This window comes from Typopeltis vanoorti, chromosome 9 (genome assembly GCF_054136105.1).
Source record: "Typopeltis vanoorti isolate ZY-2024b chromosome 9, IOZ_Tvanoo_1.0, whole genome shotgun sequence".
In the NCBI taxonomy this organism is placed as follows: Eukaryota; Metazoa; Arthropoda; class Arachnida; order Uropygi; family Thelyphonidae; genus Typopeltis; species Typopeltis vanoorti.
This window is the reverse complement of record NC_143557.1, coordinates 1,117,020-1,142,340: the sequence shown is the minus strand read 5'-3', so window position 1 is coordinate 1,142,340 and position 25,321 is coordinate 1,117,020. Positions and strand designations below refer to the sequence as shown.

The 25,321-nt window shown below is 36.3% G+C and overlaps 1 protein-coding gene across 1 annotated transcript in view; it reads left to right on the top strand.

Annotated features, from left to right (window-relative positions):
* Nucleotides 1–25,321, top strand: part of LOC150102843 (uncharacterized) — an 836,492-nt gene that overhangs the window by 683,664 nt on the left and 127,507 nt on the right. The window lies entirely within an intron of this gene.

Here is a 25,321-nt window from a genome sequence, read left to right as displayed (position 1 = left end):
CAATAAACAACCAGGTAGTATGTCACATTTACTGTGGAGCCAGGCTCACTTTTCATGATGCACTCATTCACATGATCCTGTCTTTGTAAGATAATTGTATTTTTTTAAATAACACTATTAAAAAGTCGTTTCATTATGGAAAATGTTCAAGTATTAAGCTTAACTATGCTAATTCATGTCATGAGCAGTGAAAATCTTAGGAGATCCTATGGGTGGTATCCAAAACATGGTATACAACAGTGCTTCCCAAACTTCTGGATGTCAGGGGCCCCCTTTGCAAAAATTAAAATATTTCACGGCCCCCTTCAAAAAAAAAACCTTAATAGAGAGATATATTATTATTATATTTATTGTATTTATATTCAATACAAAACATACACAGCGAATATTGCAATAATCAAATGCAAATATTACATTTTTTGCCTCTTACCGTTTGGTTCTGAAGACGATGCGGGCTGTTCTGGTAAAATATGAAATACTGTCCTTTTTTTTTTTTTTGAGTCTGTTTCTGCTTCTTCTGATTGTTCACGGGATTTTTTTTTATTTTTTATCAGCCACTTATCCATCTCAGGGTTAAATTTTTTAACGTAGAATAGATCAAATAATATCACCATATACCGATACTGGCACACCACAGACTGATAACATGAAATTAGTGAACATTACCTGAATAAGGGAATCCCCGGACCTGGAACGTTTTTCTCTTTTGTGACTTTTCTCCCTTTACGGTAATTAAGCCTAACGCGAAACAGACAGCAAAGGCAGATTATTAAAACGTGCATATGATTGGTGCAGTATTAACAAAAGATCGCGCAAAGGAAAGATAAACGCATAGCTGACAATTCAGTTGAAATGCTAACTCTCTTCAACCGAATTCCATATTTGAAGCTGCCATAACATTCATTATATATATATATATATTACTTAGTTTTAACACTTTTACAAATTTTAACATGTTCGGTTGAATTTTATTGCTGCCTTGGGAAATCGAACTCACACACATCTAATTAATAACAATAGTTTTTAGTTAGATACTGTGTTTGCCCATGCAACATATGGTTTTGTTTCAGTCTATACAGCATAGTTTCTGTATGAGGGGACACGTGATTCATTAATTAGTGTGTTTTTATCCCAGTTGTCTCTAATTGCACTATTTGTTGAGAAATATATTACACAGACTCCTCATACGTTATTCACTGGCATAATAAAAGTACTTGTTTTTATTGCCTCTGCAGTATAGTGGCTGTTAGGGAGGGTGTGTTGTTTACCACTGCAAGCAGCTACTATCTCCCCCACATGAACATGTTTAAGCTTTTTTTCATGTGTGAAGTATATGCGAAACTTTTATTGGTAACAGAAAACTATCTCGGATGACAGTGATAATATAAAACGAGTTTTAATATGTATATAAAGTCAATATCAACAGTGCCTGATTACGAACGCATGATGAAAGGGACAGGAAGATTTGGAGCTTCCCTGGAGAGCATTCGAAGTAAATACAATTAACCACTGCTTTGAAATGAAACATATGAATAAGCAATATTTACTAATATTCATTAAGCGCCGAAATACGCAGGAAGCAAAGTTTGTAAACCAACACCAATATGTGAATTTTTCCATTAAAATATAAAAAATAACAAAAAAAGAAATAAATAATAATAAAAGTTAAATACGTTTCTTTTAAAATAAAAAAATCTACTTAGTCTTAAAACATTTTAAATTTGTTTTCATTATCTCACTGCCCCCAAGGGGGGCCGTGGCCCACAGTTTGGGAAGCGCTGGTATACAAGACCAGATTGACAATTGTCGCGATTGCATATGTATGATTAGTTTTCTTCTAAACGTATGGTTGCTGATCTACCTGTGTCTGAAGTAAGCTATTATGTTGGAGGTTTAATGGATTTTTTACAACACTCAAAAAGAATTAAAATAGAATTTAATACTTCCTGTATTTCGTCCTAGTCACTAGGACATCTACGGGGATTACAAAGACAATTAATGTAACATGCACACAAAAACTTACAATACTAAGCCCAACCACGTGGGTGACAATAAAGTCCTATCTAGGTGGAGCACCCTCTAAGGGCAGTAGTAGGTGGCCTGGAATGTAAGGTGGGACTTCTGGTGATGACTGTTTCCCAAATCTTCGGGAGCTTAATGCAACCGTATTTGTTAAGATTTGGTTGGTTTCTGAGAGCTGCTGCTGCTTCTAAGAAAAGTCTCTCTTTCTTGAATTTGCTGTGGTGGAGCATGGTGGTTTTCTTCCATGATACTCTGTGGGTGGTGTCCAACATTGGACATCACCCACAGAGTATCATGGAAGAAAACCACCATGCTCCACCACAGCAAATTCAAGAAAGAGAGACTTTTCTTAGAAGCAGCAGCAGCTCTCAGAAACCAACCAAATCTTAACAAATACGGTTGCATTAAGCTTCCGAAGATTTGGGAAACAGTCATCACCAGAAGTCCCACCTTACATTCCAGGCCACCTACTACTGCCCTTAGAGGGCGCTCCACCTAGATAGGACTTTATTGTCACCCACGTGGTTGGGCTTAGTATTGTAAGTTTTTGCGTGCATGTTACATTAATTGTCTTTGTAATCCCCGTAGATGTCCTAGTGACTAGGACGAAATATAGGAAGTATTAAATTCTATTTTAATTCTTTTTGAGTGTTGTAAAAAATCCATTAAACCTCCAACATAATGTCCTCACAGCACTTAAGCCTCTACACAAGAATGAAGTAAGCTAGTTTGCAGGAACAGGGTATTTTATATCCTCCAGTCACTAAGAGACCAGAGAGATGATCTTTGGTAGCACAGATAAAGATGTAAAGTTTATGGTGGGGTTTAAAAGCTGTGTAGAGATTGTACTTTTTTAAGGGCCTAGCTATTTTTTCTGATGTGCCATGGATGTAGGGGATGGTGATGGTATTTCTGAAATTCTTCTAAAGAGATGGCTGGGGAATGGGGTAGTAACTGATTATTTTTTTAATTCTGTAATCACTGTAGCCATTGGAAAGGAAGGTGTTATGTATGTGGTTGAATTCGGTTGAAAGGGAGGTGCCACTGGAACAAAGATTGTAGGCTCTATTGGTTAGAGTTTTAATAACGCTATATTGTTGAGCAGGGTGGTGGTGGGAGAGTTTGTGAATGTATCTGCCTATGTGAGTGGGTTTTCTATATACAGTGAAAGAAAGATTACCATCAGGAAGGCATATTACTAAGGTGTCTAGGAAAGGTAAGCTATTGTATTTTCCTTTTCCATGGTAAATTGGATTCTTGGATGTAGGCTATTGAGGTGACTTAGACAGGAGTCTAATGTGTCTGAGACATGAGGTCAAATAGAGAACATCTATATATCTTAGTCAGATGGAAAGTTTAAGGTGAGTTTATGGCTTGTTTTTCAAATTTTCCATGTAGAAATTGGCAAGAAGAGGTGAGATGGGAGGAACCTATATCGGTATCTGTTTGTAAATTTTGTTCTTCCAAGAAAAATAACCAGAATTGATGGCAAAGGAAAAGAGATCTAATATATCAGAAAGAAAATAATTTTTTAAGAGTGCTAAGGTGTCATTTAAGGGTATATTGGTAAACAGTGAGGTGATGTCAAAGCTTACCAATATATCTGTATTATTTAAAGTTAGATTTTCAATCAACTTTGAAGCATTTTAAAATGGATAGAGTTTTTTTTTTTTTTTTTTTTATAGAATGTAAGTCTAGTGAGGGGGGGGGGGGGTAAGAGAGTTAGCCAGTTGCTTTGATAGTTTGTAGCAGTGCATGTGGCATCTACTATAAGTCTAATGGGAATTAAGTTTGTAGATTTTAGGTAAATCATATATCTGGGGGGGGGGGAGACAAGAACTGAAAGGTTTGAGTTTTTTTTGTAATGTCCAGCAGCCAGGGGGATACTTTTTTTAAGTAAATTTTAAAAATAAGTTAAAAAGTATCCTCCTGGCTGCTTTCTGATGGCTACAGTGATTACAGAATTAAATAATAATCAGTTGCTCCCCCATTCCCCCAGCCTTCTCTTCAGAAATGCATTCACTATCCCCTACATCCATGGCACTTCAGAAAAAATTGCCAGGTCCTTAAAAAAGTACAACCTCTATTCAATTTTTTTAAGCTCCAACCTAAAGTTGCTATCCTTATCCGCTTTACCAAAGATCAGCTCCCTCTTCTCTCAGTGCCTGGAGTATATAAAGTACAAGCTACCCTCGGTTTACTCCTTACTTCCATCCCTATAAAAACGGGCGTAAAACGAACCCAATTTTAATGGGAGGTACAAAGTTATGTTCCACACAGTCAAAAAATATGCACATGAAATATGTGTAACATTATTATATTTAAAGCTTTGATAATACATAATATATATATATTTGTTAAAATAAAATTATTAGTTACAAAAACAAAACAAACTTATATACAAAAAATATGAAACTTCAAAAAAGATATTACATATTTCCATATTTCTATGTTGAAGTTCCTGGTTTCAGATCACCTGATCACCTGCCTTTTTTTTTGAAAAAAGTATCCAGTGTTAACTGCTTAGATTTTCTTTTTCTTTCTTTAAGGAGTTCAGTGTAAGGTCAAATAGATGAGATTACACTCCTTTTTTTACGTTCGCACTCTGTTCCCAATTGTCCATTTCACAGAGTTCATCAGTCAATGTCTCTATGCTTGCAAGAATATGCTGTAAATCGTCCGTTTTTATATCTCTCAGAGGACTTATTAATTTTCTTTCTCCTCCTTTGGATGTTGACTTAATTGTTCAGCTAATTCTTTTAAGTCTTCATTGGAAAGTAGTTTATCATAGCTCTCTAACACTTCCGTCACATCTTCAGCTGTAATATCGTCCAATCTCATCTCTCACACAAGCTTGGTAACATCTTTAATAACATTCTCCTCTTGCTCTAATTCCTCGAAGTCGTGCATAAATGCTGGAAGAAGTTTTCGCCATGCTCCTTTTATACACTTTGCTAACACTTCGTTCCAAGCTGCCTTGATGTTGTTAATGCCCTTCAAAATATCAAATGACCGCCAATAGTCTTTAACAGTTTTTCCTGAAGTGTCCAAGACTCTTACCATTTCCATAAATGTTATACAGAGGTAATAGGCTTTGAAGATTGATATAATCCCTTGATCCAGTGGTTGCAAAAGCGATGTTGTGTTTGGGGCATTTAAACAACCTTGACATCCAATGGTGTTCTTACTTCAGCAAGGTTTTTAGGATATCCATGGGCATTATCCAAGAGAAGCAATGCCTTCGCTGGCAAATCATTTTCTTTACAGAAGTGAAACACTCTAGGACAAAAATAATTTGTGTACCAATCTATAAAAACGTTTTGTGTAACCCAAGCTTTCTTGTTCCCTTTCCAGTAGACTGGCAGCAAGGCTTTTCACAGACACCATGTGTCCTTTAAGGCACATGGTATCTGTGAATGGTATACCAACATTGGTTCAAAGCTTCAAAGACGAAATGACACAGCAAAATAGGAAAGATTCCCCTCGAATACTCTAATAGCATTAGGGGGAAGGAAGAAGAGAAGAAAGAAAGAAGCAAGGGAGGAAGAGGAGGCACCAGTCTACAGATAATATAACAGATGTATATTACATGAAGTAAGGCATGGTCCAGCATCAGGTACCTCGGGTTTGCCACGCCCGTACTCATTAAAGTGAGTCCCTGAGGAATGCAAAAATAAAATAAATAAAATTATAAAAATATTGTACAAGAACTTTCTAACCTCAAACTATTTGTTGCATAGATTATCTTACAAACATATTGTCCTCATGTGAGGACAGGTTGTTTTCAAGTTCGTTTTATAAATGTGGTAGTAAACATGAACAAATTAATATTCACACTTCATCTACAAGATATAACAATATATAATTCATTGCCTGATGGAGTGGTGAGTGCGAGAAAGGTCAATAAGTTTAAGGAGTGATATGATAGACTTTGTGTTTCTTAGGGGGGCACCTCCCCTCGATGAGTCTTGACAGACTTTATGTTCTTAGGAAGGACCTCCCATGATGAGTCTTTTGACTCCATGGAGGCCTGAATAATAATAATAATAAAACCATAGTAACCTATCCAGAAGACTCATAAAATCACAAATTCAAATCAACAAAACAGCAGCTTTTCACTTCCTCCTTGATACCACGATGCACTTCAGAGAGATTGGTATTCCTGTAACTCTGTTGAAACTCCTGCCATCTGGTGTGGTTTCTAAAAACACTTTGGTCTTCCCAGATGAGGACTATATGCATACAGTAGCACTAAATTATGAATGAATAATTATTATGAGGGAAAATATATGTGTCCTCATATGAGGCCCTTATGCATGAGAGAGTTAAAAACAGCTATTTTAAAAACAAGGGGTGCAATTTATGGAAATGGGTTTAAAAGGGGGGTACACAAGTCAAAAAAGGGAACCGCTGATCTGGAGTATACACACATATACAAAGAAACAAGCTGCACTTCCTGCACAATCTACATGGCATGCTAAAGTTACTGAACAACCGTTACAACTATTGTCCTGACCTTTAGTGAAAAAAAAAAAAAAAAAAAAAATGTGAAAGTCAAAACGTCGAGTGTTTATTTTTATTTTTATTAAACTAAAGTTTTACTCCAACATGGTAGTTTCCATAATTTTCTTAATGTATTCTGATCACCATGTAAGCATGAAAAAAAAGGAAATAACTAAAGAAGAATTAGAAATCAGCCTGAAGAAACAAGAAATGGAAAATCATATGCAGGAGATGTTAGTTTCAGAATTATATAATTATGATGGAATAAGGTTCAAAGAAAGACTCCTATTATTTTTAAATAAAATCTATTCAACAAGTAACCCACTAATAGAATGGAAAAAAGCAATTGTGATCCTTATCTTTAAAAAAAGTAGTAAAGATGACCCTGAAAATTATAGAAGTATAAATCTTCTAAATTCCTGTTACAAAATATGTAGCAGAATTTTAAATAAATTTTAAAAAATATTCTGAAAACTTTATTTTAGAAGTACAGAATGGATTTAGAAAAGGATGATCATGTATAGACCTGGTCTCCTAAAATTAATAACAGAGAAAAGAAGAGAATACAATTTAGAAACACATATTACATTTATTGACTTTGAAAAAGCATTTTTATTATTATTATTATTATTCGTGACACCTCCAAGGAGTCCAAAGACTCATCACGGGAGGACACCTATTGTACGACTCTCCGTCTCCATCACTACACCGCACCTCTACCACCAATCAGCAACATCAGTGCCATCTACTTCCCACCACTACCACAGCTAGTAATTTTTCTCTGTAAATTGCGTGTGTTCTGAAGGGTCGATTTGTCTGTATGCGGGATGAAAAACCCTAGTTTCTGGGAGAAAAAACCCTGCTACCTCCATATGAGATCGGCTACCTCACCTTCGATTGGAAAAGTCCATATAAAGATTCTTCCCATCATGACGAGAATCGAACTTAGGCCTTTTCCAATCGAAGGGCGCAATGTACCGTCGTTCTTCCAATTGTGCTACAGAGACACTTAAATTTTATTTAACATATTAAAAGAAAGACAAATAATCTAAAAGCTATCATACATATATATGAAAATAATCAAATACAAATAAGATTAAATTATGAACTATCATGTTTGAGAGAGATAAACCAAGGAATCCGACAAGAATGTCCCTTTTCAGCAACTATTTTTAATATTTATCTAAATGAAATAATAATAAAATGGAATAAAAATTTGTGAACTACTGTGAACTTAAACACTCTCCTTTTTTTCTGATGACCAAATAATTACAAATTTTGAAGATAACTTACAGAAAGATATTTTAAATTTAAATGATATAGCCAAAGATTATGGAATGATAATATCAACAGAAAAATCAAAAATGATTGCCTTTAAAGGTCAAGGTCCAGTAAGAACTAAAATAATAATAGATAACATGATTTTAGAACAGGTGAATTGATTTAACTACGATAGGATGTATGATTACATATGAAAATGAAAAATATTTTAACCTAAAAATTACGAAATATTTAAAAATAACAGGTGTAATTAACTTTGTGTTTAAACCTAACCTAACCTAACCTAGTTCAAAAACAAACCAGATTACAATACATTAGCTCTACCAGTCCTATTGTATGGAAGTGAAATCTGGACAATAAAACAAAAAGACAAAGATTAATAACAGCTGAAATGAAGTTGATGAGAAAAATTGCAAAGTATACTCTATTCAACCACAGAAGTAATGAACAAATTATGAAAGAATTAAACTAGGAATCAGTAATAGAAAAAATTAAAAAATATAAACATAAATGGATGGAACATGTTGAAAGAATGAAAACAGAAAGATTACCAAAACAAGCCTTAAATTACAAACTATTAGGAAAAACAAAACAAGGACATCCTCTTAGAGATTCAATGATGACTTCTAAGGCCGGAACAGGCTACTCTAGGCCTATATCCTTGACAAGCATGATGATGATGAATAGTTAATCAAGACAATGTGGAGAGTTTGCAGGGTGATTTAGTTGGTCAGTATGGGCGTGTCAGTTTAATATGGAGAAATGTAAGGTTATACATTTTTCGATAAATAAATTACAAGCCGTGTACCACATTGATGGCACTGTACTCCAGAAAACATATGAAGTTAGAGATTTAGGGAGGGGGTGCAGGTAGACAGAGAATTAAAGTTTAGAGGACATTGCTAAGGTAGCTCATAAAATTACTTGACTATTGAAGAACACACTAACAAGTAGTAGAGAAGGAAATTGTTATTCCTCTTTTGTAAAGCCTTGATATGCCCATATCTGGTTACTGTGTTCAGTCCGGTCTCCTGGGCATCTTGGGGATGAAATGGTGGAGAGGATTCATTGGTGAGTGGTCTGTGGAATATTCCCTCTGAGGATAGATTGAAGGTGTATGGATTGCAGAAGTTGGTTAATAGGCAAAAAAGAGGGGATGTGATAGAAATATTTAAGTTACATAAAGGGTTTTATAAGGTTGATGTAGAAAAAATGTTTCAGTCTTTGGTTAGAGGGTGCAGAACAAAATATCATTCCTGGAAGTTGAGTTAAGTCATGGTTAGTAGAGGTGTATGGACTAGATTAGATTTTTTGCTTGGAGAGTTGTAAATGAATGGAATGAGTTGGCAATATCAGTTGTGAGTACTTTGTTAATGGGTTGAAAAAGAGGTATGATAGAGGCAATGAGTCTTTGGACTCTATGGAAGTGCTTGTACAATAATAATATTCACAACACATTTCATATTGCACACACCTCATCTCATGTCTCATCTTATTCATTTCATTCAAATCTTGCATTCCACCAATGAAGGGGGCGCTAGTGGGTCAAGCGCTACGAACGTGTTTTGAAGAGCTCCTGATTCAGATAAGTTTTACTAGGAATAATTAAGTATATATGCGTAATTGTTTAAGTAAGAGCGGCTGTAGACGTTGTACGCTACCGATATTATTAGTGTGGGGTTTTTTTTCTTGCTTAAACTAAATACGAAAACGTTAATATTAGACCTAGTAACCTGCAGAGAAAAAAAAATGGCGGCGGCATTGTCATTCCATGATTTTAATTTGGATTTCAGTCGGTTCGTTAAGTGTGAGGTCTGTTATATGTATTCCTTCGATTACATAAATGATTTGTGGATGTTTAGTGCGGATGGAAGAAGGGTGTGTGCGAAATGTGACCTGAACGAGGAATTGATGAATGCGAATATGAAGTTGATGACAGAAAGTGCTAGTATCGATTGTGTCGTGAGTGCACGTTTGAAAGAGGAGGATGGCGAGAAAGACAGGCGAAAAAATGTTAAAAAATCATGAAAAAAGGAAAAGAGCGATTTGACAACCATAACGGATGTTAAAAGGGACGAAAGTGAGGCGGAAAGAAACGAAATTGAGAGAACGAATGAAAGTAGAAATGGCATGGTGCAGAAATCGCAAGTAAAAAAAATCGAAAGAATGAATGAATGATAGCGAAAAAAGAATGACTGATGGCGAAAGTTGGACGCATGTTGGAACGAAAGTACTGAACCAAAGAAAGATGAATGACAGTAAAAGTGAGAATGAGAAGAATGATAGCGAAAGTTGGACGCATGTTAGTCCGAAAGTACGGAAACAAAGAAAGATATGTGAGAGTGAAAGTGAGAAGAATGATAGTGAAAGTTGGACGTATGTTGGACCGAAAGTACGGAAACAAAGAAGGATGAATGAGAGGGAAAGTGAGAAGAGGGGGTCGAGAGTTAGAAAGTTAGAAAGATTTAATGATAGAGTGAATGCGTCGCGAGGTTCAGAAGGTGAATTGGATTGGATGAAGCAAGAAATGAAATGGATGCGGAATGAAATTAAGAGAATTCAGGTCAAAACTATTAAAATAAATCATGATGGCATGAAAGAGATAACAAAAGATGAGCGAGTGGCGTTGTATGGCAACTCCATTATTAAAGGTGTGCTAGAGGATAAAATGCACAAGGTATGTTTTCCAGGCGGTAAAATGAGTAGAGTGATTGAGGCATTGAATATGAGGCGGGAACGAGCAAAAGAGTTAATTGTATTAATTGGTACGAATGATTTGAGAGAGAACAAAGAGCATGTCAAAATGAATGTCAGGAGACTGCTTGGAAAGATAAAGGAGAATAGTGTGACAGGAAGGGTGGTCAGTGTGTTGCCTAGGTATGATTGTGGTGAAATGAGGCGGAGAGCAAGGATTATGAATGATATTCTGGCTGAAATGTGTGGAATGAGTTTGAGGGACGAAGTGAGCTGTATGGGAGCGATGGACTGCATTTGAGTGGTTATGGTGTGAGTCGCTTGGAGAGACTGCTGCTGGAAGGTAGAGAAGTGAATAGAGAGAATGAATCAGATCGAGAGGGGAGTGATGTGGAAGAGTAGGAGAGTAAGACAGGAGAGATTGAAGGAGTGGAAATGAATGTGAAAGTGAGTGGTATGAGTATAGAAAATGAGAGAATGGGTGTGCAAGAGGAGCAGGGAAACGGCGAGGCTCAGGGTGGACAGGGATACACAGCGTGAGAAAGGTGGATGCTCCAAGAGGAGGTGAGAGAATGTGTAGGCAGGAAAGTAATGGGATGATCAGGGATCAAAAGGAAACAGATGGAATTGCAAAGGGTTCTAAAATGAAGAAGCAGAAGGAATTGCAAAGGGTTCTAAAATGAAGAAGCAGAAAGGGAAATGGCCCCAGTCCAGCATGGAGAGATCACATCGAGTGAGTGGTATCAGTGGAACTAGCTGTAGATCCAGAAATGAGTTGTTGTGTTTGTATACCAATGCTAGAAGTATAAGAAACAAGGCGGATGAAATGGTTGCACTAATTGCGTCTGTGCACCCAGAGATTGTCGGAATAAGTGAGACATGGTTAGATGAGGATGACATCCTGACAGGAATAGAGATGGAAAGGTATGATGTGTTTCGTGAGGATAGAAGGGGTAAAAAGGGAGGGGGAGTGCTATTGATGATAGAGAAAGAGTTATGTCCATACAAGGTAGAGATGCAAGAGGTAAATGGGGCCAGTGGTTTTGAGGCAGTATGGTGTGAGATAGAGGTGAATAGAATCAAATACTTGGTGGGATGTTGTTATAGACCTGGTAATGTGGATGGTGGTGATAGTGAAATGTATAGTCAAATAAGCCAAGCAAGAAAAGGGTGATTATTATGGGTGATTTTAATTATGGCAATATTGACTGGAATGAAGAGATAGCAACTGGAAGTAAAGAAAATGAGTTTCTTGAGTTTTTGAGAGATAACTACCTCAGACAGTATGTAACAGAGGGCACAAGAGGATTAAGGGTCTTGGATTTGGTCATCTCATCGGAGGATGTAATTATCAATGAGGTATCAAATCATCCACCAATTGGCGAAAGTGACCATGAGGTGATTACTTGGGTGGTTGCCAGCAGTGCAAGGACCCCTGTGAAAAAAGGGTATATGTGGAACTACAAGGGGGGTGATTATGAAGAGCTCAGGAGACAGCTTGCAGGTGTAGCATGGAATGAGGAGTTAGCTGGAAAAGAGATCAATGCAGCTTGGGGGATTTTCAAAAAATATTTAGTGGATGCAATGTCTAAATGTATACCACAGGTGAGAAGGTTAAATAAGTTAGGTGTGAGATGGATGAATAAAGAGATTAAGCATGCAGTACAGAGAAAAAGGGCATTGTGGAGGCAGCATAAGAGAAGTGGAAGTAACCAATTTCATGAGTTCTACAAAGACCAGGCAAGGAGAGTGACTTGGTTGGTGAGAGTAGCTAAAGAGAGGTATGAACAGCAGTTAGCTAATGAAGCTAAAAAGAATCCTAGGGAGTTCTTTCGATATGTAGCCAGCAAAAGAAAGAATGATTATGGAAGGATGACATTGATTGGAGGAAATGGTATAAAGACAGCTGTTGCAGAATGTGTGGTGGAGATACTTAATGAGCAGTTCATAAAGATCTTTCAATCTTGTGTATGTGACTTCATGGAGAGATTAAGAGCAGTTGATGATGGGGAGGAGAGACTGACTGTAAGTGAGCAAGAGGTGTTTGGGGAGTTGAGTAAACTAGATGTAAATAAGGCTGTGGGACTTGATAATATATCACTGCGTATTCTGATGGAATGTGCCAGAGAGTTGACACCTGCCTTGACATATTTTTTTAATACGAGTCTTGCGCTTGGTCAAGTCCCTAAAGAGTGGAAGGAGGGCAAGATTGTGCCACTTCATAAAGGAGGTGATCGAACTCAAGCATCAAACTATAGGCCTATCTGTGTGTCAGGTGTTGTGGTTAAGTTGTTGGAGAAGCTTGTGAGAACTAGGATCCAGAGTTGGGTTGACAACAATGGTATAATCTTTGATGGACAGCATGGATTTGCTAAAGGGAGGTCGTGTTTTAGTAATCTACTTACTTATTACAATAAAGTGACTGCTTCCTTGGACAGAGGAGAAGGATACACAGTAATATACTTGGATTTTGCAAAAGCTTTTGATAGAGTACCTCATGATAAGTTGACAGTCAAACTAGAGCAGATGGGGTTGGATATTAGATTAGTGCATTGGATTGGAGACAGGCTATCTGATAGGTATCAACAAGTTGTGTATGGGGGTGCAATATCCAGGAAAAGGAAAGTCACTAGTGGAGTGCCTCAAGGATCTGTTTTAGGGCCATTACTATTTAACTTGTATATTAATGATATTGGCGAAGATTTGGATGGAGATATTCAGTTGTTTGCAGATGATGCAAAGTTGGGACGAACCATAAAGAGTAGTGAAGATGTTGTGGCCTTGCAAGAAGACTTGAATAAATTGAGTGATTGGGCAAGCAAATGGGGATGTGAGTTCAATGTTGCAAAATGTAAGGTTTTAAAATTTGGAAAACAAAGATGGGATGCAGAATTTATGCTTGGTGAGAATATATTGTTGGAAGTAGAGGAAATAAGAGATCTGGGAGTGATAGTGGATAAGGATCTAAAATTTAGGGGACACGTCGCCAAAATTGTGAAGACAACACAAAGACTTCTGGGAATGATGAGGAGGACACTGACGTGTAGAAGTAGGGAGATTCTTGTTCCATTGTATAAGGCTTTGATTAGGCCACACATGGACTATTGTGCCCAGATTTGGTCACCTGGTTTTCAGAAGGATGAAGAGATGTTGGAAAGGGTCCAAAGGCGACTGACTAAGGTAGTCTCTGACCTCTGGAATGTCGAGTATGAGGAAAGATTGAAAAGATGTAATTTGCAGAGTCTAGTGGAGAGAAGGAAGAGGGGAGATATGATAGAGACCTACAAGTTGGTAAGGGGTTGTTATAGGATCAATGGTGGAGAAGTTCTACAGAGAATAGTGGGAGATCAGGGGAGAACCAGAGGTCATACCTGGAAACTGTATAAAGAGGGTGTGAGTAGGGGAGTGAGAGGCAGGTTTTTTTCGTGCAGAGTTGTGAATGATTGGAATGCCTTGCCTGAGAGTGTGGTGTCTGCAGGGAGTTTGAATGTGTTTAAGACCCGGTATGATGAGATGTGTGTGAGATAAAAGGACCTCCTAGATGAGTCTTTGACTCCATGAGGTCTTGTTTAATAATAATAATAATAATAATAATAATAATAATAATTCCCATTATTGCTCCATCAGTAAGGCTCATTTCTATTTCCACATTTATTCTCACTTTTGTTTTCAGTCATTTCCATATTTTCAATCACAAACTGCACACTGCATTTTGTCTGGTGTTCTTCACTTCCTTTTCCAAACTTTCATTCAAATCACCACACTTTATTAAAATATTGTACTTTCTGGAGACTCTTACTTCATCTGTTTATCATCATCATCATGCGTATCAAGGATTTAGGCCTAGCATGGCCTGTTCCGGCCTTAGAATTCATCGTTGAATCGTTTAAGAGGACGTCCTGGTTTTCTTTTTCCTAATGGCTTGTACTTTAAGGCTTGTTTTGGTAATCTTTCTGTTTTCATTCTTTGAATGTGTTCCATCCATTTATATTTATATTTTTTAATTTTTTCTATTACTGGTTCTTGGTTTAATTCTTTCATAATTTCTTCGTTTCTTTTGTGATCAAATACGGTATACTTTGTAGTTTTTCTCATAAACCTCATTTCTGCTGTTATTAATCTTTGTTTGTCTTTTTGTTTTATTGTTCACCTGTTTATTGTCTTGATAAACATATGTACCAGATTTGTCCATGCTTACATGTTACACTTACGACAGCCAACTGTCTTAGTAAAATTCACACTGTTGACCACATGCAATTTTTGCACCATGCATCTGGTTGTTGTAGTACTGACATCTATATCTTCTACACCTACACATTGAATCATATGCTATCATAGCCCTCCTTGTTAACTCATTACTGTCATATCTTGGTAATAAACGAACAATTTTCACTCTCACTTTTCTTTCTACGTTTCCCAACATTTCTTTCATATACTCTTTCATGCTGTATTTATCTCTACTTAAATCATCTGTGTCTATAAGCACTACCAACTCTTACTTAGCTTTTCTGTTTCTTAGTTGCATTTTTCACATCCTTTATTTCAGCACCAGGGTAACTTGATGTAGTGATCCCATTGTGAACTGTAGATTTGATTATGAAATCACCATACCATATTACTTCATTTTTCTTATATTCTAATCGACTTGCCTTGTTATTATTAGTTATTGTTAACATGCAAATTTCTGCACTTTCCTGCATATTATTCTAAGGAACAACTGTTGATTTCTGCTTCAAACTGTTCTTTGATTTATCCTGTTATTTGGAGGAAAACTTCCAGTTTTGCTTGGAAAAAAGCTTTGAACTTCAAAAACATCATCCATTAGCAGAACTCTGTGGGAGAATGGAGAGTAGCAGTATTTAAGATGTTTTATTCAAAATGCCATGTGATAGTTAGCGACACTAAGTGAGATCAGAGAAGCCATCACTGTTTCATTAATCTATCTGATTGCTGTTCTCTCAACTAGTGGAATGTTGTAAAAAAAGAGAGTGGATCTGTATTAAAATGTTGAAAGGTGATATTAGAAATCATCAGAATGTTATAAAAAATAACACATCAGAAATCTTGTTTTTAAGCTCATTATTGCTTGGAAAAAAGCTTTGAACTTCAAAAACATCATCCATTAGCAGAACTCTGTGGGAGAATGGAGAGTAGCAGTATTATTTAAGATGTTTTATTCAAAATGTCATGTAATAGTTAGCGACACTAAGTGAGATCAGAGAAGCCATCACTGTTTCATTAATCTATCTGTTTGCTGTTCTCTCAGCTAGTGGAATGTTGTAAAAAAGAGAGTGGATCTATATTAAAATGTTGAAAGGTGATATTAGAAATCATCAGAATGTTATAAAAATAACACATCAGAAATCTTGTTTTTAAGCTCATTACTAATATGAACAGGAGATTTACCACTGAAAGCCAAAAAGGGTATATATGGAATATTCAGGCAAATTTATAAGTAGAACTTTGGAAGCAACACACTGGAATATTCTTTATCATACAGCCTAGGAAACCCACTAATGTACTGAATTTTTTTATTTTTCAATTTTTTTTCTAAAACCAAGGGACCTGAAACAAATATAAAATTGTTTCAGGTCTCTTAGCTTGCATCATTATGTCAAACAAATGCGTAATTTTAGGTGGTAGATGAATTTCATCACTCTTGAGGCTACCCTATGTTCACTGTAAGAACATAGGGTAGCCTCAAGAGTGATGAAATAGTTTCATGGTCCCCAGAGTAGGTCATTCCAGATTTTCAACTGGCCTAGGTGACTGAGTGGATAATGTATCCACTGTCTCCATCCAATAGCCAGTCAGTCCCACTGTGGGCTTGGATGTTTGAACATTTTTAGTGCATGGCAGAAGAATTTATCACCTAGTATAATGAGATCACCCTACTTATTTGGAGGCCTGAACTGGAATGGAAAAATTAAATGTGTGTTGTCTCTAAAGCAGAGTTAGCATGCTACATAATTTATAGCAAACCCACAGTAATATGTATGATGGGTTTACCAATTTTTTTGTGGGTAGGATTCACATGAAAATAATCATTAGTTTTAATGAACATGCGCACCAGACATATGTATAGAAACTTTCATGGCCTACAAATGTTAAAAAAAAAAAAAGAATTATTTCATTCAAAAACTGCAAAACGTTTATCCAGTATAACATGTATATCATCAGGGAGACAACCAGTAACTATTATATGTTCAAAAACATGAATCATGAGAATGAGTCGTGAAACATGTTTCAGTCACAGCTGAGGTGATAGGATTACACTATTAGAGTTCAAAGGAACAATTGTAAAAGTTGCAAAGATAAAAAATAAAATAATAATAATAATAAACATTATATGATAATAATATTATTATTAAACAGACCTCATGGAGTCAAAGACTCATCTGGGAGGTCCTTTTATCACACATACATCTCATCATACCGTGTCTTAAACACACTCAAACTCCTTGCAGATACCACACTCTCAGGCAAGGCATTCCAATCATTCACAACTCTGCACGAAAAAAACCTGCTTCTCACTCCCCTACTCACACCCTCTTTATACAGTTTCCAGGGATGACCTCTGGTTCTCCCCTGATCTCCCACTATTCTCTGTAGAACTTCTCCACCATTGATCTTATAACAACCTACCAACTTGTAGGTTTCTATCATATCTCCCCTCTTCCTCCTGTCCACCAGACTCTGCAAATTACATCTTCTCAATCATTCCTCATACTCGACATTCCAGAGGTCAGAAACTACCTTAGTCAGTCGCCTTTGGACCCTTTCCAACATCTCTTCATCCTTCTGAAAACTTGGTGACCAAATCTGGGCACAATAGTCCATGTGTGGCCTAATCAAAGCCTTATACAATGGAAAAAGAATCTCCCTACTTCTACACGTCAGTGTCCTCTGCATCATTCGCAGAAGTCTTTGTGTTGTCTTCACAATTTTGGCGATGTGTCCCCTAAATTTTAGATCCTTATCCACTATCACCCCCAGATCTCTTATTTCCTCTACCTCCAACAATATATTCTCACCAAGCATAAATATTGCATCCCATCTTTGTTTTCCAAATTTTAAAACCTTACATTTTGCAACATTGAACTCACATCCCCATTTGCTTGCCCAATCACTCAATTTATTCAAGTCTTCTTGCAAGGCCACAATTGATATTAATCACTTCCCAATCAGAGCGGTTAAGAATGGCATACAATCAGAGTGGTTAAGGCTCAAACAGTTTCATATCATTTCGTGTTGCAAGGAAAAGACTGTCAAATTTGAACCTGCTAGAATAATAATAATAATTATTATTTATCATATTTATAATATAATAGTAGTCAGACCCATACAGGGTATGATACCATCTTATTTATTTATTAAATGATGTACATATAGAAAGGGATAAGAGAATAAACAGGAGGAAATAGAAAAGGTAAGGTATCATAGTTTAAAATTAACATCTGAATGCACAATAAAGTTCTGGTTTTAATATTATAGTTTTAATTTAACTTAATTAATAGTTTTAATTTTATAGTTCATAAAGGTGATTTAGATATCATACAGGATGATTTGAATAAATTGGCATTGTAGGCAAAAGATAATGATTGTTAATTTGATGTTGCAAAATGTAAGGTTACGCACTTTAGGTTGAAAATATTGCATATGGTGTATCATATTGATGGTATTGGATTGCAGGGAATTGATGAGGCTAGGGACTTGGGGATAATGGTGGATAAAGAGTTGAAGTTCAGAGGGCACATTGCAAAAAGTTGGTAGAATAACTCCAAGCTCCAGTTACTTGGATGTTGGAAAACATGCTAACAAGTAAAGATAAAGAAGTTATTATCCCTCTTTATAAAGCTATGATTCAGCCATATCTTGACTACTGTGCACAGATTTGGTCACCTGAGTTTATTGGGGATCAGAAGGTGGTAGAGAGGATTCAGAGGCAAGTGACCAAGATGGACAAGTCTGTGGAATACTCCCTACGAGGATAGATTGAAGATTTATGGGTTACAAAGTTTAGTTGATAGGTGGAAAAGAGGAGACATGATAGAAACTTTTAAGATATTAAACGAGTTTTATAAAATTGATGCAAGTAAAATTTTTCAATATGTGATAAATAGTCAGAGATCTATGGGCCATCCATGGAAGTTGTGTAAAAGCGTGGTTAGTAGGGGGTGTACAGACCAGATTTTTTGCATGGAGAGTGGTAAATTAAAATAAATTCCTTGTGATGATACAGCATTCCCCTTTATACGGGATTTCACGGTACCATCTAGTTCCCCCCCAAATTTTATCTGGGCTGTGGAACCAGCATAGGCTGACGAATCAGACCTATGGCTGGGTCAGTATTCCTGACTGTAACCCATGTGTATCCTCGGACCAGTTTGCCTGCTTGCGGGATGAAAAAACACCAGATAAACTGGCGGAAAAAAACCCTGCTGTCCACGCCCAAGACTGGCTAACTTGGCTATGGCTGAGGAAGATCCTTGAGCTCCTCACGTCGTTGACAGGAATTGAACCTAGGACACCCCTTCCCCAGGCATATGGTTGCGAAGCGCAAAGCCACTAAGCTAACCGCGTGGACATGGAGAGTGGTGAGTGAGCGAAATGGATTGCCAGAATTGGTTGTGAGTTCCCTGACAGTGAATGGATTCAAGGAGAGGTATGATAGAATTTGACTGTATAATGGTTAATTTGGCTCTCCCATGATGAATCTGCAGATTCCATGGAGATGACATAAAATAATAATAATAATATCAAAAAAGTCCATATAATTTGCTGAAAGAACACAAGCGAAGTCATTAACAATATTATTTTTACTACTACTACTACAGTAACCTCCATGGAGTCAGTAGACTCATTGTGGGAGAACCACTCAATCAGTATCATGTCTATCATATTGAACCTTGAAATCACTTACACTCCCTGCATTCACAGTGTGCACTGGCAATGCATTCCACTTACTAACAACTCTCAATGTAAAACATCTAGTCCTCACACCCTTGTTCATAGCATAAAGATGCTTTATCCTGTGAAGGGATGACCTCTCATTCTTCCCATCTTACTGTCCTTTTTTTTTATATAATTTGTTTTCTATTAATCTGGTATCTCTTACCCAACTTAAACATCTCATCATATCTCCACTTTTCCTCCTATCCACTAAATTCAGAAACCTACATTCCCTCATCTAGTCTTCATAACCAACAATCCAGAGTCCTGATATCACTTTGGTCACTCATCTTTGGATACTCTCTAGTGATTTGACATCACAATGAAAACGGCACCCAAACTTGAGCACAATAGCCCATGTATGGTCTGACCAATGCCCTATACAGAAGTACCACCATCTATCCCTACACGTATTTCTTATTATAGCAGCAATGCAATATATGTGATCTTTGCAACAATTGCAATGTGCCTTCAGAACTTTAGTTCACTTTCTACCATCACTCTAAGATCTTGAATCTCATCCATTTACTGAAGCACAGCTCCATCAAAAGCCTTATATCTCCTCACCTCAAAGTGAAGCACCTTGCATTTATTAATATTAAAACTATAACCCCACTCCTCCATCCTAGCTTAAAGTCTATTCAAATTTTCGTGTAGAGAATTAACATCAGCAATGCTTCTGATAATTTTACCTAACTTTGCATCATCAGCAAACATTTGAAGATTCCCCCAGTCAATTCACATGAAATATCATTAATAAATAAGTTAAACAGTAGAGGCCTATGAACAGAATCCTGAGGCAACCCACTGGTCATCTTCCTTTTCTGAGACACTACTCCATCAGTGCTACTTGTTGGTATCATACAAACAACCAATCTTCTATTTGATTCCATCTTCTGCAGCCATATACACCAGTGTGTCATGAAGTAATCTATCAAATGCCTTTGCAAAGTCATGTATATGGATATCCCTTATAAAATTTAAGTAGATTGCTAAAACAAGACCTGCCCTTCACAAACCTGTGCTGACCATCATAGAGAATCCTATGTTCATCAGCCCAATCCTGTATTCTATTCTTAATCATTTTCTCCAATACTTTGAGCACAACTGCAGATATATAGGCTGGTCTATAATTGAAAGCTTCTGTCCTAGAACCATGCTTGTGAATTTTGCATTTTGAACCACACAGTTTGCCTTCTTTCCACTCCTTTTGAACCTTCTCCACTTCAAGACTTTCATCAAATAACCAGGTCAAGGGCATAGCTAACTCTTTTGGGCATTCCTTAAAAGTACATAGAGATATGTCATCCATTCCCACAGCTTTATTAACATCTAACCCAAGCAACACTGATATACACTGATGAAGTGTTCATTAAATAATTCCATTATATCATTTGCAATGGCCATTCTGCTGCCATAATTACCTACCAGTGTCAACCTGCCATTATTATTTTTCCTCTTGCTTGCCACATAGCAGAAAAATTCCCTTGGATTATCCTTTCCTTCCTTTCTTTTAAGGTTACACGGTGGTCAGCATTCATAGTTAAGAAATTATGGAGACACAACACGTGTTAAAATAATTACTTTAGTTAATATTAGGAAAGTGACTTTCAGTGTTTCGACCTCTGTATTGAGGTCATTATCAGGAAAATACATATGTATAAGATCCAAACTACATGCTACTGCACTTTACAAAGGTAAAATGAATCTAACTGCTTATTAATCTTTTACCTAGCCTCACCTCTTGTGAAAAACTAAATTAATCATATTAAATTAAAATAAGTAAAAAATGAACACATACAATATTTTTAAACAATAAATAAATTAAAGACAGGACTACATTAAACATTTCTGAAGTGTTCTCATATTGAGATTTTCTTCCGGGCTTGTTCTGGTTGCTATCGGGTTGCAGATAGGTCCTCCACATTCTTCGAATGATTAATCCGTCATTTTTGTTCAGGTTTAGATAGTGTTTTAGCATTTCATTGGCTCTTTTGAATTTTCTCTCAAACCAGGTTTTGGTGTGGTGTAGGGACTTTGTGCCTTTCCAGTCAATTCTATGGAATGTTTGGAGTGAGTGGTCTGATAGCTTGGCCAGAAAATTTGCTGTAAACATTTTTGCTGTAAGACGTTTTCGACAATGGTGACCTTATCAACCAACTAGTTAGAAGAAGGTAATTTCTTTAAAATTAAGCTTTCTAACTGATAGTCTGCTTGTGTGTTTCCTTTGATAAATATTTTTATGCACTAACTGTTATGTAAAACATTTGGCGAAATTTGTCACCCTTCTCAACTCTGGAAATCTAAACAATGATAAACAATGAATTTAAGTTTATCAAGCAATTGCAAACTTAAATTCATCAGCTACTAGTTCACAAATCTCTTCTTGGTCTTTAATTGCCAATATTTCATCATATTTAGATAACAACACTTCATCTCTGATGTCATCTATAGCAAATTTGTGTTGTAATATTAGATGGAGGCAAAAGAAAGGTCAAGCACCCCCCTATTCCAGCTGAAAGAAGTGGATATATAATTCCAGATGAGTATAAATTTCTAGAAAATGGTGAGCAGTTTTTATTATACGATGGTGGTGAAGATGAAGATGAGAGAATTTAACTGTTTGGTAAACAAGCGGGATTAGATGTCCTTGAAAATAATAAGGATTGGGCATGTGACGGTACTTTTAAATGCAGCCCAAATATATATTATCAGTTATTCAGGCTACATATAGTAATAGGAAGTATTAGCATTCCATGTCTTTTTGCTTTTATCATCATCACGAACCATGGGCTCACTGCCCATTGGTGTCTGATGCCTCCTCCACTATCTTCTTCTTCCACCTTTCTTTGTCCAGTGACAGTGTTGCCTTTTCTATACACCATTCCACACAAGACCTTTATATCATTTATCCATTCTCTGTATGGTCTACCTCTTCTTTTTACACCATCCATAATGCCAAACATAAATGTCTTTATCTTCTGATCCTCACTCATTCTACAGATGTGTCCAAATAATTGCAACTTCCATTTTATAATCTTCTGTATTAGATTCTCCTTTGGTTGTATCTTCAGATAGTGCTCTTCATTTGTGATTTTATGTACTCATTCTATTCTTAGGATCTTCCTGTAACAAGTTCTTTCAAATCCCAAAATTCTTTTTCTTGGTTCCTTATTTATTACCCACATTTCAGATCCATACAGTACACCACTGAAGATGCATGTTTCCAGTACTCTTAGTTTTGTTTACAGACTGATCACTTTACTTTTCCAGATGTTATCCATGGCCTTCAGATTTGTTCTTCGCTTTGCAATCCTGTCTTTGCTTTTTCCAGGTTCATAACAAGTCCAAATCTCTTCCCTTCTTCATTTAACTGTTTCAATGATTTTTGTTGCTCTCGTTTGTCTTCTTCAATAATAACATCATTTGCAAATCTCATATTGTTAATTCTCATCCCATGCACTGATATTCCTTTTCATCTTCCTTCATTTTATACATTTCTCTTTCTAAATGTGCAATGAAAATGCTTGGTGATATTGGGCCCCCCCTATCTAGTTCCTCTGCTATTCTAAACCATTTCTCCAAATCATCACCTATTCTAACTGCTGCAACTGCATTCGTATACACATCTTTTATATAGCTATTAGTTTTCTATCAATTCCATAGGATTCTAGCACTACTAATGTCACACTCTCGTCGATACTGTTCAAATGCCTTCTGAAAATCAACAAAGAGGTATGTGTGTTTTTGTTTTTTTGTACTTCTTGCTTAAGTATTGTTTCTATCGTTTCTGTCAGATCTTTGTAAAATAAGTCAATATCCTCGTATGTGTTGTCAGATGTGGGTGCATATATCTGGACTATTGATATATTAAATGGTTTTGCTTGAAATCTTGCTGCTATGAGTTGTTCATTGACTGGTTTGTAGCCTAATAGTGTCTCTCTACCTCTTTTGTTAAGAAGGAAGCTAACTCCTGCTTTGTGCTTGGTGTAATGTACTTGATGTACTTGGTGCCCTGACCATATGACTTTGCATCCATTTATCTCTCTTGATGATGTCCATTGCATCTCCGCCAGACCCAGTATATCACACTGATATCTCTTCATTTCCTCGCGAAGTAATTCTAGTTTTCCTGACATCCAAAGTGTCCATACATTCCATGTTCCTACTGATAATAGTTCTGTTAGTTTCTGTTTCCTTTCGGTATCCCACTTTTCGATTACACTCTGATTGCTCAATTGGTGTCACTGACCTTGTTGATCTGGGTGACATCCGAGCTGGCATGTTGTACCTGTTGATCATATAGGCATCAGATAAAAATCATGTTTTTTTTCTTTACAGTCAGAGCATCGACACTCATCTTACCAACTCTCCTTTATCCAGGCTTGGGACTGGCATGAGACCCCCTAAGGATTCCATGGCGGCTTTTTGCTTTGCTTCCTGGCAAATCAGAATTAACTTACAGCAGATTATTCAGTGCCCTTAAAGGGCTTACATTCATCATTAGATCCCAAAACATTAATAGTTGACTTCGAGAAAGCAACTATCAAGTTGTTTATTTCATATGGCCCAAAATCTTTATTGCAAAATTGTTGTCATTGGTTTGAAGTTATGCTATCAAACAGATGCTGAATTCAACACAAAAATTAAATGCTTCACAGCATTAGCATTTCTTCTGGTGAGCGATGTTACTGATGGATTTGTTGAATTGATGATCCACAGCAAAAAGTTAATTATTTACGCAGCATCTCTTTTAATTTGCACGATTTTAAATGATTCCGTTATGTTAGTTATGTATCACTGACATGCATCTTAATAAAGTTTTGCCTTTTTAATGATTTTATAATATCCTTTAACGTCCATTTATTATTTACAAAAATTAATGCAAAATGTCATGCACCGTAAATGTTTATGGCAAATTTTCCTACAGCAAAAATGTTTACTGCGGATTTTTCTAGAACCATCTGATAAGTCTGTTTTACCAAAATGGAGGTATTTAATGTGTTGTCTGTGTTCGTCTTTTCTGATTAGGATCGTGCGTCCTGTTTCCCCTATGTATGATAGGTTACATGTATTGGATTTTGTAAACCCCTGGGTGGGCCAGGTATGGAAGAGGATCTTTGGAAGAACTGAGTAAGTTTTTTAATTTTGTCAGGGGTTTGAAGGCAGCCTTGATGTTGTATTTATGTAGTGCTCTGTCTATTTTTTTCTGAAATGCCTCGAACATAAGGTATGGCTATGGCATTCTTGTAATTTTTTTGGTTTTAGCGGTATTTTTACGGAGGATCTTGTAACTGTTTTTTTATTGTAGCCATTTTTTTACAAATGTATGGTTAATGATTTCGAATTCTTGTTTTAGAGCTTGTTCATTTGAGCAAATTGTTAATGCTCTGTGTTTGAGAAAAAATTCAAAGAAGCCTCTGAAATGCTAAAACACTATCCAAACCTGAATAAAAATAATGGATTAATCATTCCAAGAATGCGGAGGACCCATCTGCAACCCATATAGCAGCCAGAACAAGCCCAGAAGAAAATCTCAATACAAGAGGACTTTAGAAATGTTTAATGTAGTTCTGTTTTTAATTTATTTATTGTTTAAAAATATTGTATGTGTCTATTTTTTATTTATTTTAATTTAATTGGAATTTTTAATTTATTTTTATACTTATCTGTTTGAAATTTAATTTTTTTAATCTGTTTACAATTTTTTTTTTGTTTTTAAATTTAATATGTTTAATTTAGTTTTTCCACAAGAGGTCAGGCTAGGTAAAAGATTAATTAGCCGTGCTAATTTTATATGGACCCTGTGTGCTCTTAGCAAACAATAGTCACTCCAGATGTTCAGCACCAAACTCATTCAAATACAGTC